Raw genomic sequence first — 9988 nt, forward strand, 5'->3', positions numbered from 1 at the left:
TGACTCAAAGATTTCAACCTTAACATGACTAACAGAAATAGTGAAGTTGGAAGGCAACAGAAGTAGGGTACTTTTTACCCTGTTGACATTATGTTGATGTTGGATGGTGAAAACTGGTGATTCTTGGTGAGTTTTATACAATTGAGCCACACCCTTAGCTTGGTTTTTAAAAGTGACTATACACAAATGGAAGGAGAGATTCAAGAATAAGGATGATACTGAATAGACACAAATTTGACTCCCGGGAAGGAGATTTGTGCAACCACACAGGCTTTCTAGGAGTCATGTGGCTCCATGAATAGGAAGAGAGATAATGGCAAAGCAATGAGAAATTTCTGGGACAAGTTAGGAGTTGCAGAAACCTAAATCAGTAGCACTGAAGTAGTTCAATTATTGAGTAACCTCAATTTTGAGAAGTCTCTATACTTGATCCCAGTCTTTTTATAAGGGTGGAGGCCAACTGAGCAAATCAATCAAATCTTCATCCCATCTAAAGAGAATGATATGAGGGGGCGGCTAGGTGGCACAGTGAATAGAGCACCAACCCTGGAGTCAGGAGTACCTGGGTTCAAATCCGATCTCAGACACTTAATAATTACCTAGCCGTGTGGCCTTGGGCAAGCCACTTAACCCCATTGCCTTGAAAAATCTTAAAAAAAAAAAGAGAGAGAGAGAGAGAATGATATGTTAGCCACAGTTTTAGAGTGTGTACATGTCTCACTATGAAGAAAACCTGGACACCTCCTAAGTATAACAGGAAGTCTATGACAAATTAGGTAAGGGACTTGGTCATGCCCTGGGCTTCCTATGTGAAACTATCCAACCAATTAGAATCTGCTTAGTAGCAGAGAAAAGTCTTGTGAACTTGGATGAATGCCCAAGTATTTGGACTTTTTCCTCAGTGTCCTAATAGCATATTTGAAATGACTTTCATCAGGCTCTGCATCAGGAGAGGACAACTTGAAGTATTGTAGAAAGCAGATTCAAGGCTCTAAAGAGAGCCCAAAAGAAAGGTTATACCACCCTGAAGGATAAAATCTTTTTTTTTTTAGGTTTTTCAAGGTAAATGGGGTCAAGTGGCTTGCCCAAGGCCACACGGCTAGGTAATTATTAAGTGTCTGAGATCGGATTTGAACCCAGGTACTCCTGACTCCAGGGTTGGTGCTTTATCCACTGCACCACCTAGCCACCCCTCTGAAGGATAAAATCTTAAAGATTCAGGCAAAAAAAGACTTCCTGGATCTGGGAGTTACCCCTTTGTCATATGTGTTCTTTAAGCTTTATCTCTTGAACATATTTGTGGGAAAATAAGTTTCAAACTTTCGGAGGAGGGAAGGGTTATTGTTCCTAATATGCCACCTTGGTGAATATCTTTAACTAAAAGCTAAGTAAGACTAACATGTCACTAATAATCAATTGAGCTAGTGTCCTATGAGGGCTTATGAGCTATAGCATTAAAACACAGTCTAATTCCCTCAGGACTTCTACCCTAGACTATGAAGGGAGAAGAGGTAGCTAATAGAACTCTGGACATCCAACATGCCAGTGTGAATATGGATTGGGAGAGTTAAGTCCAAAGTTTACATGGTGCTACATTTGTAAACACAGGACTTTGGCTCTAGGGTCTAGGCTAAAGGCTTTTCCCCCTACTCAATTCATATTTATTATATAAAGCAAGGTATACCTGTGTTGATTATTTTTTGTTGTTCACAAATAAATAAATAAATGAAAAGCATGTAAAAAGTGCTAAGTATCAAACATTGTGCTAAATTATGGAGATAGAGTTCAACCAAATGACAGCCTAAATTCCACATAACTACTCTAGGAAAAGTCTGAAATTCAAACAAGCCTGAATAATAAATAAAAAATCTAATGAGAACTAGAGAAAGTTACTTCTCTCACCCCAGAACTATACAAAAAGTTAACTAGAAGCAGAAGGGCAAGAAAAAATGGGGCCACCAGCAAATCTAGCAACAGCACAGACAAAGAAGTCTCTCCAGAGCTTTCCATAGTGATGACCATAGATGAATTAGAGACACAGGGAGACTTCAAGGTACTCATTCCAGAAGCAGCAAGAATGTAGCCTCCCCTGGAAAATCCCAGAACGGTCAGAAACTCATACCAGGGACAAACCCATACCAGAACACTTGAACCAGGATATTTCAGACCCCCAAAAGGGTTTAAAGTCCCTAGCATTCTGTTCTGAGATATACTAAAAAGTCTGAAATATCCCAGACCTCAAAGATCTAGAAAATTAGATGATAGTGCTAGAACCCAGGAGACTCAGGGAGTGACCAAACCAGGGTGGACTACCTCAATGAAAAGTACAAGAGTAAGAAAAGCTTCTCTTTCATACCTATGATGGGTTTGAAGCCAGGAAACTTTGGTTCTAGTTCTGACTCTGCTGTTCATTCACCATGTAACCTTGAAAAAAATCATTGCTCTGACTCCTTCATATATTGTCAGTCTTCTTACTCTTTATTCTTTCCATGCACTTGCCATCTATTCCATGTACACTGGTTTACTTGCAATTTTTCAAACAGGACAATCCATTTCTCATCTCTCTGCTCTGCCCATTCTTCTTCATCTCCTGATTACACTAGCTTCCTTCCTTTAAGATTCAAGTTTAATTCCACTTTCTGCAAGAGACCTTTTCCTGTCCCCTCAGCTGATGAAAATAATTAACATTTATATAGCTAACTAACATTTATATAGCACTTTTACAAATATCTCATTTGATCCTGACAACAACTCTAGGAGATAGGTGTTATTATTATTCCCATTTTATAGATGAGGTTGAGTGATTTTTTTCCCCTAGGGTAATCCAACTAGTAAATATCTGAGGTTGGATTGGATCTCAGGTATTTCTGACTCTATCCACTCTGTACCACCTCACTGCCCTGCCCATTGAGATAACTTTCCATCTAATCTTTGTATATCTTGTATGAATCTAGTTATTCATCTGTTCTTTCTTCATCTCAAGGGCAAGCACTAGTTTTGCCTTTCTTCATATCCCTTTTTATAGTGACTGACATAAATAATCATATGATAAATCAAAATTATATTAATAAATTTTATTTATTGGCCATCAAATAATGAGCATTAAATTCATTTCACCCTCTAGGACTCAATCCATTATGTAAAATAGAATTGTAAAGGCAGGGGTGCTTCTTTCTACAGAAGTAAAAAGGCAAGTAGATAAGTGGTTGCAGACACAGCAATTTGAATTCATGCATGATTCGATTCCAACTATTCCACCAGATGGCACCCCATCCCGGAGCTAGCAGCACAAACACTAGAAGTACTCTATTAGTATTTCTTTTGACTCCAGTCCATCAGTTATAATCTCCTTCCCAATTTCAAGTAATCAGAAAGGTTCACTCAATCACTTATGAATTAAATGTATTATTCTTTAACTCATTTGTGGTGTCTTGTCATCTGTAAGGGCATTCTGACTTTATAATGTTAACTTGTATTTAGCTTTAAAAAAATTAAGAAGCATTAGATGACGCAGTGCATAGAGCACTGAATATAGATTCAGACATTTGCTAGCTGTGTGACCCTGGGCAAGTCACTTCACCCTGTTTGCCTTGGTTTTCTCATTTATAAAATGATCTGGAGAAGGAAATGGCAAGCTACTTCAGGATCTTTACAGAGAAAACCCCAAATAGGGTCATGAAAAGTCAGACATGCCTGAAACTACTGAACAGTGACAATTTTTTTTTCTCTCTCTCCCAACTTCCCCTTCCCCATTAAAAAAACCCTTTCTGACAAAAAAATTGTTAAACAAATTATTTCCCTCTTTGGTCATGTCTAAAAATATATATCTCATTCTGTACCTTGAGTCTATCACCTCTTTGTCAGGAAATAGACTGTATGATTTATCAATAGTCCTTTGGAATTGTGGTTAGTTATTGCATTGACTAGAATTTGCCTTTCCATGTTTTTTTCTTTTGTGGGACATCCAAAAATCAGGAGAGCAGACCTTGTTGGGGAAGGGTAAAAATGAACTCAAAAAATGATAACTGTCATACATGTAGCATGTCATATCATCCACTATAACTTTCCATTTTCTGAGGTCAGGGAGAATGCAGGTAAGGTACAAATAAAATCTAGAAATGATTGATAAAACTTCTTTTGATTACTCTGCATTTGCAGATAAGATAGAAGTTGCTGGCATCTAAGACCTCCTTTGCCCCCAGCAATAACATATAGTAACTTGATGTGATGGAAAAAGCACAACACTGGGCGTCAAGACCCCAGAATTTTAATCCTGGATTTGCCAATTACTAGCTGTGTAATACTGGACAAGTTACTTCCCCCATCTAGGCCTTAGCTTCTTCATATATATAAAAGGAATAGGTTGAATTGTATAATCTTTAACCAAACACATGTATTTATTGAATGCCTACTATTTCCCAGACTTTGTTAGACAACGGAGTCAAAAATACTAAAATTTCTCAAGGAGTATATAGTTTCTCTCAGTTCTGGTAGGTGAGCTTTTGTCCTATCTTGCCATTGGCCCAGACTGCCAGGTCACTCACTTGCTTGCTCAGTGCAATAATGGTGCCACTATTCCTTTAGCTTCCCTTTATATATTGTCTTTCTATTAGAATATAAACTCAATGAAGTCAATTTTGCTTCTTTGTGCTTAATAAATTCTCCTTCTCCTTTATTTTATTTCTTTCTCCAGCTCTGACATTAAAGGAGTCTAACAACTTGACAATTGATTCATAAGTGATTCCCATGTTGGTTATCAATTACTTCTGGTCAGGATAAAATCATTTAAATTATTTTGGAAGGGAGGAATACTAATTTGATCCTCCCCATGTCCACTCTCTTCCAACCCTCTTACAAAAAGTATTATAAAAGTATTTCATATATATGTATATATACACATACAAACACATGTGTATATAGATATGAATGTGAAGTTTCTCTCCAGTCTGAAGCCTTTTACCCTCTCTCTTTTCTTCCTCAGTCATGTTTTTCAACCACTCTCCCCCAAATCTTCTTTTGCCATGAAGTCAGTCAGCTTTATAAAGTATTTGTTGAATGAATATGGAAAGTCTTAAAGTTCTTCATTATCTTCAAGGTAGTCTTTAAGCACTATAGTAGGATTTTTATTTAAGGTCATTCTAGCATTTACCAGAAAGGAAGAAAGGAAAAGAAAAAGGAAAAAATAGCTTCAATCTGTTCTTAGAGTACATCAATTCTCTATCTGGAGGTGGAGAACATATTTCATTATGAGCCCTTTGGAAACATGGTAGATCATTGTATTCATCAGAATTTCTAAATCTTTCCAAGTCGATTTGTGTAGATTGTTCTCCTAGTTCTGATTACTTGACTTTGCATCAATTTATTAAGTCTTCCCAGGTTTTTCTGAAGCGATCCCTTTATTTCTCACAGCATAATTCATATAATACAACTTGTTCAGTGATTCTCCAATTAATAGGCATCCCCTCAATTTTTAATTCTTTGCCATCACACAAAGAGCTAAAAATATTTTTGTCTATATGTATCTTCTTTCTTTTATCTCTTTGGACTATACAGTCTTTTATATCCTTGGGGTATATCCATAGTAGCAGTATTGATGGTTTTTGAATATGCACAATTTAATAGCCTTTGGGGCATGTTTTTCAAAATGGTTGGACTGTTCACAGCTCCACAAATAACCTGATTTTCCACATCCCTTCCAGCATTCATCATTTTCTTTTTCTCTCTTCTTAGTCAATCTGATGGGTATGAGATGGTATCTCTCAATTGTTTTACTTTGCATTTTTCTGATTATTAGTGATTTAGAGCACTTTTTCATACAGCTATTGACAACTTTAATGTTTTCCTCTGAAAACTTACTATTTATTATACCCTCCTCTTTGTAAGTTTATAAAAGAGTTAGCCTTAGTTATTATCAGTTAAACTTTAGAAAGGAACAAATGCAGTAAGTCTAGTCAAGTAACCAGTCTGATAGAAATGCTATACTCAGTGGAAAGTAGCATGAGGAAGGTAAAGATCATTTGGGCTCTGTAGTACCAGAGGTGTGAATAGCCTTGGTTACCCAGGATTCCAAAGTATATGCCTTTCTACTAGAATATACTCTCTGTGTAAACAGCCTTCCCACTGATGTGGTATATAGTTGTGGGAAATTTTATCCTCGGTTTAGAGAGAGAATGTTTTGTTACTAGAGTTTGTAGTATACCATCTCAGGAAATATCTTTGCTTTGAGTTAACTGTCAACTAGCCAACTCTTAAAATTAAGTGTACCAGTAGGGGCTTTCACTTGTGAACAATAGTTTTACAAGTTTTACAAGTTCAGACCCACAAAATATGTTGAATCTGTGCCTCTACAGCTCTGTACCTAATGATGATGATGATGATGATGATGTAAGGATGTAATACCCTATTTCTTAGAATTTGATAATTGCAAGTGCTATCTTTCCTCACTCTGAAAAATGTAAAAGAATTTACATTGCTTGCTGTAAAATATATACAAGCAAATATACATTTATATAGTCCTTTAATCTGAATGCATATAGAATCCCAAAGAAAAAATTCCTTTGGAGTCCTTTGATTTTTATTTGAAGTCATTCTTTTGGCACTTGCCAAATAATTGTCATGCTTTCTATATGTATTTCTTTTTGCTTTCATGCTAATAAAAGGTAAAAAAAATCTTTTTTCCTAGTGATAACTTTCATAGGAATGTGTCCATCTGGTATCTTAAATAAGGTCCTCCCCAACCCCTAGTTGCTAATTAGAAGTAAATCAAGGAACATTGCACTTCCTCTTGCCTCAGTTTCTTCAATCTATTTCCACTCTCATAGATGTTAAGCTGGGAAGCAGAATAGATAAAAATTTGCTCCCTATTAGTCACCAATCTGAAAGCTCAGAAAAAGAGGGAACATTGCTAATAAATGTTAAAATCAGATGAATGGAAGGAAGGAAGGAAGGAAGGAAGGAAGGAAGGAAGGAAGGAAGGAAGGAAGGAAGGAAGGAAGGAAGGAAACTGGAAACCTTCTTGAGAATTGGTATACCATGACCATGTAGGAGAACAAAAAGATCCTACTCCTCTCTCTAGCCAGCTGTAAAGAATATTCTTTAATAAATTTCCTTTTCATATGTAAATCATGTGTGTGGGTTTCCTTTTCCCCTCCAAGTGAGGATGCTTGGGTTACCACATAATCACTCATTTGGAAAGGCATTTACTGCCAAAGAAAAGGATTGAACTAAGTAGGAGAAACTGCTCATGTCTCCTCATTCCAACCCAAGAGGGCCTCATTCCAACTGCTACAATGAGAGGCCTTGATTTATTATAGCCTTCTCCAACCTGGGCTATGAGGCAGACTTGAGAGTGAGAAGATGGTAGCCCAGGGAAAGGATGTTGCATCTCTACAGTGAACATTCTAAGGAATCCACCTCCAAAGACTGGAATGATGTTCAAAAACAAAGTTAATATAAGCAAATCACTTTGAAAACTTTAAAGTGTTGTCTTCCCTGGAGTACTCCTCACACCAAATATACTGTCTGCTCCCGAGGCCTCACCATGCCTGCACCTCAGCCTAAAAAGGGCAGATGAAACAGACAAGAAGAAAACCCCAAGCTTGAGGCCATGGGGTCTATAAGAAAGGAAGGGAAGGTAATCATCTGCCCCTTATCACTTCAATTAATGGTATTTCTGCTTTGGATCAGAGAGACATTCACCCTTTCTGGACTTCATGGGAAAAAGGGAAGAGTGTCCCATTGTGACAGTATTTTTTTTCTTTTTGGTTTTTGCAAGGCAATGGGGTTAAGTAAACAAGGCACGTGATACAGATACAAGTCAAGAGAGAGGCAGCTTCCTCCCACACAGTAGGAGAAGCCACAGAATGTCTTCTCCAAGGAGCTGGTCCTTGGTTTCTTCCATGAAACTGCCTTTATGTTGGGTGTTCTGAGGATGCTGCGGAGACTAGTTATATACATACATATATTAACATGTACATATGTGTGTATATATATATATGTATATTACATGTGGTATTATTTTCCAATGCTAGCTTGGAAGCAATAGTATGATGTATCTGCATCCAATTGCAGGTTTTGCTATATATCACCTATGTGACTGGGGTCAAGTAATGTTCCCTTCTGGGGCCTCAGTTTCCTCATCTTTAAAATGAGAAAGTTAAACAATGTGATCTTTAAGGTTTTTTCCTAGCATATGATTCTATGAAGGGGCATTAGAAATCCAGCTAAGTCCTAATTAGTGCAAATAATTAATTCCCTGAAGTGGCTGGATAAATTTGAATTTCACACATTTCCATGGGACTGGAATCAATTACCACATCTTACATAATTATTGTTTCAAATTGTGTAAATATAAATACATGTGACCACTGCAGGGTATTCATCATTCACACTAATTGAGGCTTGGCTGCATAGTCCAACCCCCTCATTTTACAGAGGAAACCGATCCCAATTTACCTCATACAACTGGGTGTTAAAAGGCAATATAATGATGACAGCAAATAACTTCTGGGTAGTATTGGTTACTGCACAAAAGAAGCCTTTTTTAGTGCTGAGGGCAGGAAAGGAGAGGCTGATCCCTCTGAGCTCCCTAGTGAACAATGAGGGCATTTGGAGATGGAGCAGAATCCAAAAAGAGAAAGTTACTTTGTAAGAAGTTTTAAATAATTTTATTTTTTCCCCAATTACATGTAAAAGCAATAATTTTGTGTTCCAAATTGTCTTTCTCCTTCTCTCCCCTCCTTCCTCTCAGAGATGGTAAGCAATCTGATATAGGACAGATATTTTGCAAAGTTTTTGGGGGGGAGGGGAGAAACAGAATTTAAAATTATAACAAAGGGTTTGTTTTGTGCAACATTACAAAGAAGACGTTTGAATCTTTTGTCATCTATGATATCTCTTTTTGTGATTCTACTGGAGTCACTGGTAGATGGGAGTCCTCTAGATGACTGTACCCAAATCACAGGACAAAAGTCATAGAATTTAAAAGTTGGAAAGGAACCCATACCATGTTTCTTATAAGTAATCATCTAGTCACTTTATCAAGGAGGGGAATTCTACTATTTCTCAAGGCATTCTCATTCTATTTTGGGCAAGTCTAATGGGCAGGAACTTTTCTCTAACATTAAGTCTAAAGTCTGCTCCTTTGTAACCTCCACTCATCACTCCTGGTTCTGCCTTTTGTATCTAAACAGAACACATCTATTCCCTTGTTGTTGTTCAGTTATGTCTCTATGACAATATTCATGGGGTTTTCTTGAAAAGACAATGGAATAGTTTGCCATTTCCACCTCCAGTGTGACCCAGTTTTACAGATAGCAAACTAGGCAAATAGGGGTTAAATTATTTGCCCAGGTCAGACACAGCTGGTGTCCATGGTCAAATTTGAACTCAGATCCTCCTGGCTTCAAGTTCAGTGTTCCTCCCACTATACCACCTCACAGTCCCAATAGACCTTTAAATGCTTAAAGATCACTATCAGGCCTTCCCTAAGTTCTCCCTTCTCCAACCTAAACATGCCATATTCTTTCAACTGAACCCAATTAAAATTCCACCTCCAGCAAGAAGCCTTCTCTAGCTCCTCTTAATTCTAATGCCTTCTGTTAATTATTTCCTACTATATATATTTTGCTTTTTATATAATATTTGCATGCTTAGATTGTATGCTCCTCTTTTGTATCTTTTGTTTCCCCAGGGCTTAGTATGGTCCCTGATACATAGTGGGTGCTTAATAAATAAATGTGACCTATACTAGAAGCCCTTCACCATCCTGGTTGGCTGCCTCAGAACAAATCATGTTGTCTTAAACCTAATACAAGATCTTAGATGAAACCTCATCAAGTCAGAGTAGAGTGGTTACATAGCATTTTTTAATTTTTTTTTTGTTTTGCAAGGCAGTGGGGTTAATTGACTTGCCCAAAGTCACATAGCTAGGTAACGATTAAGTGTCTGAATCCAAATTTGAACTCACATCCTCCTGATTGTAGGTTTG

The sequence above is a fragment of the Macrotis lagotis genome, chromosome 5 (assembly GCF_037893015.1).
Source record: "Macrotis lagotis isolate mMagLag1 chromosome 5, bilby.v1.9.chrom.fasta, whole genome shotgun sequence".
Lineage (NCBI taxonomy): Eukaryota > Metazoa > Chordata > Mammalia > Peramelemorphia > Peramelidae > Macrotis > Macrotis lagotis.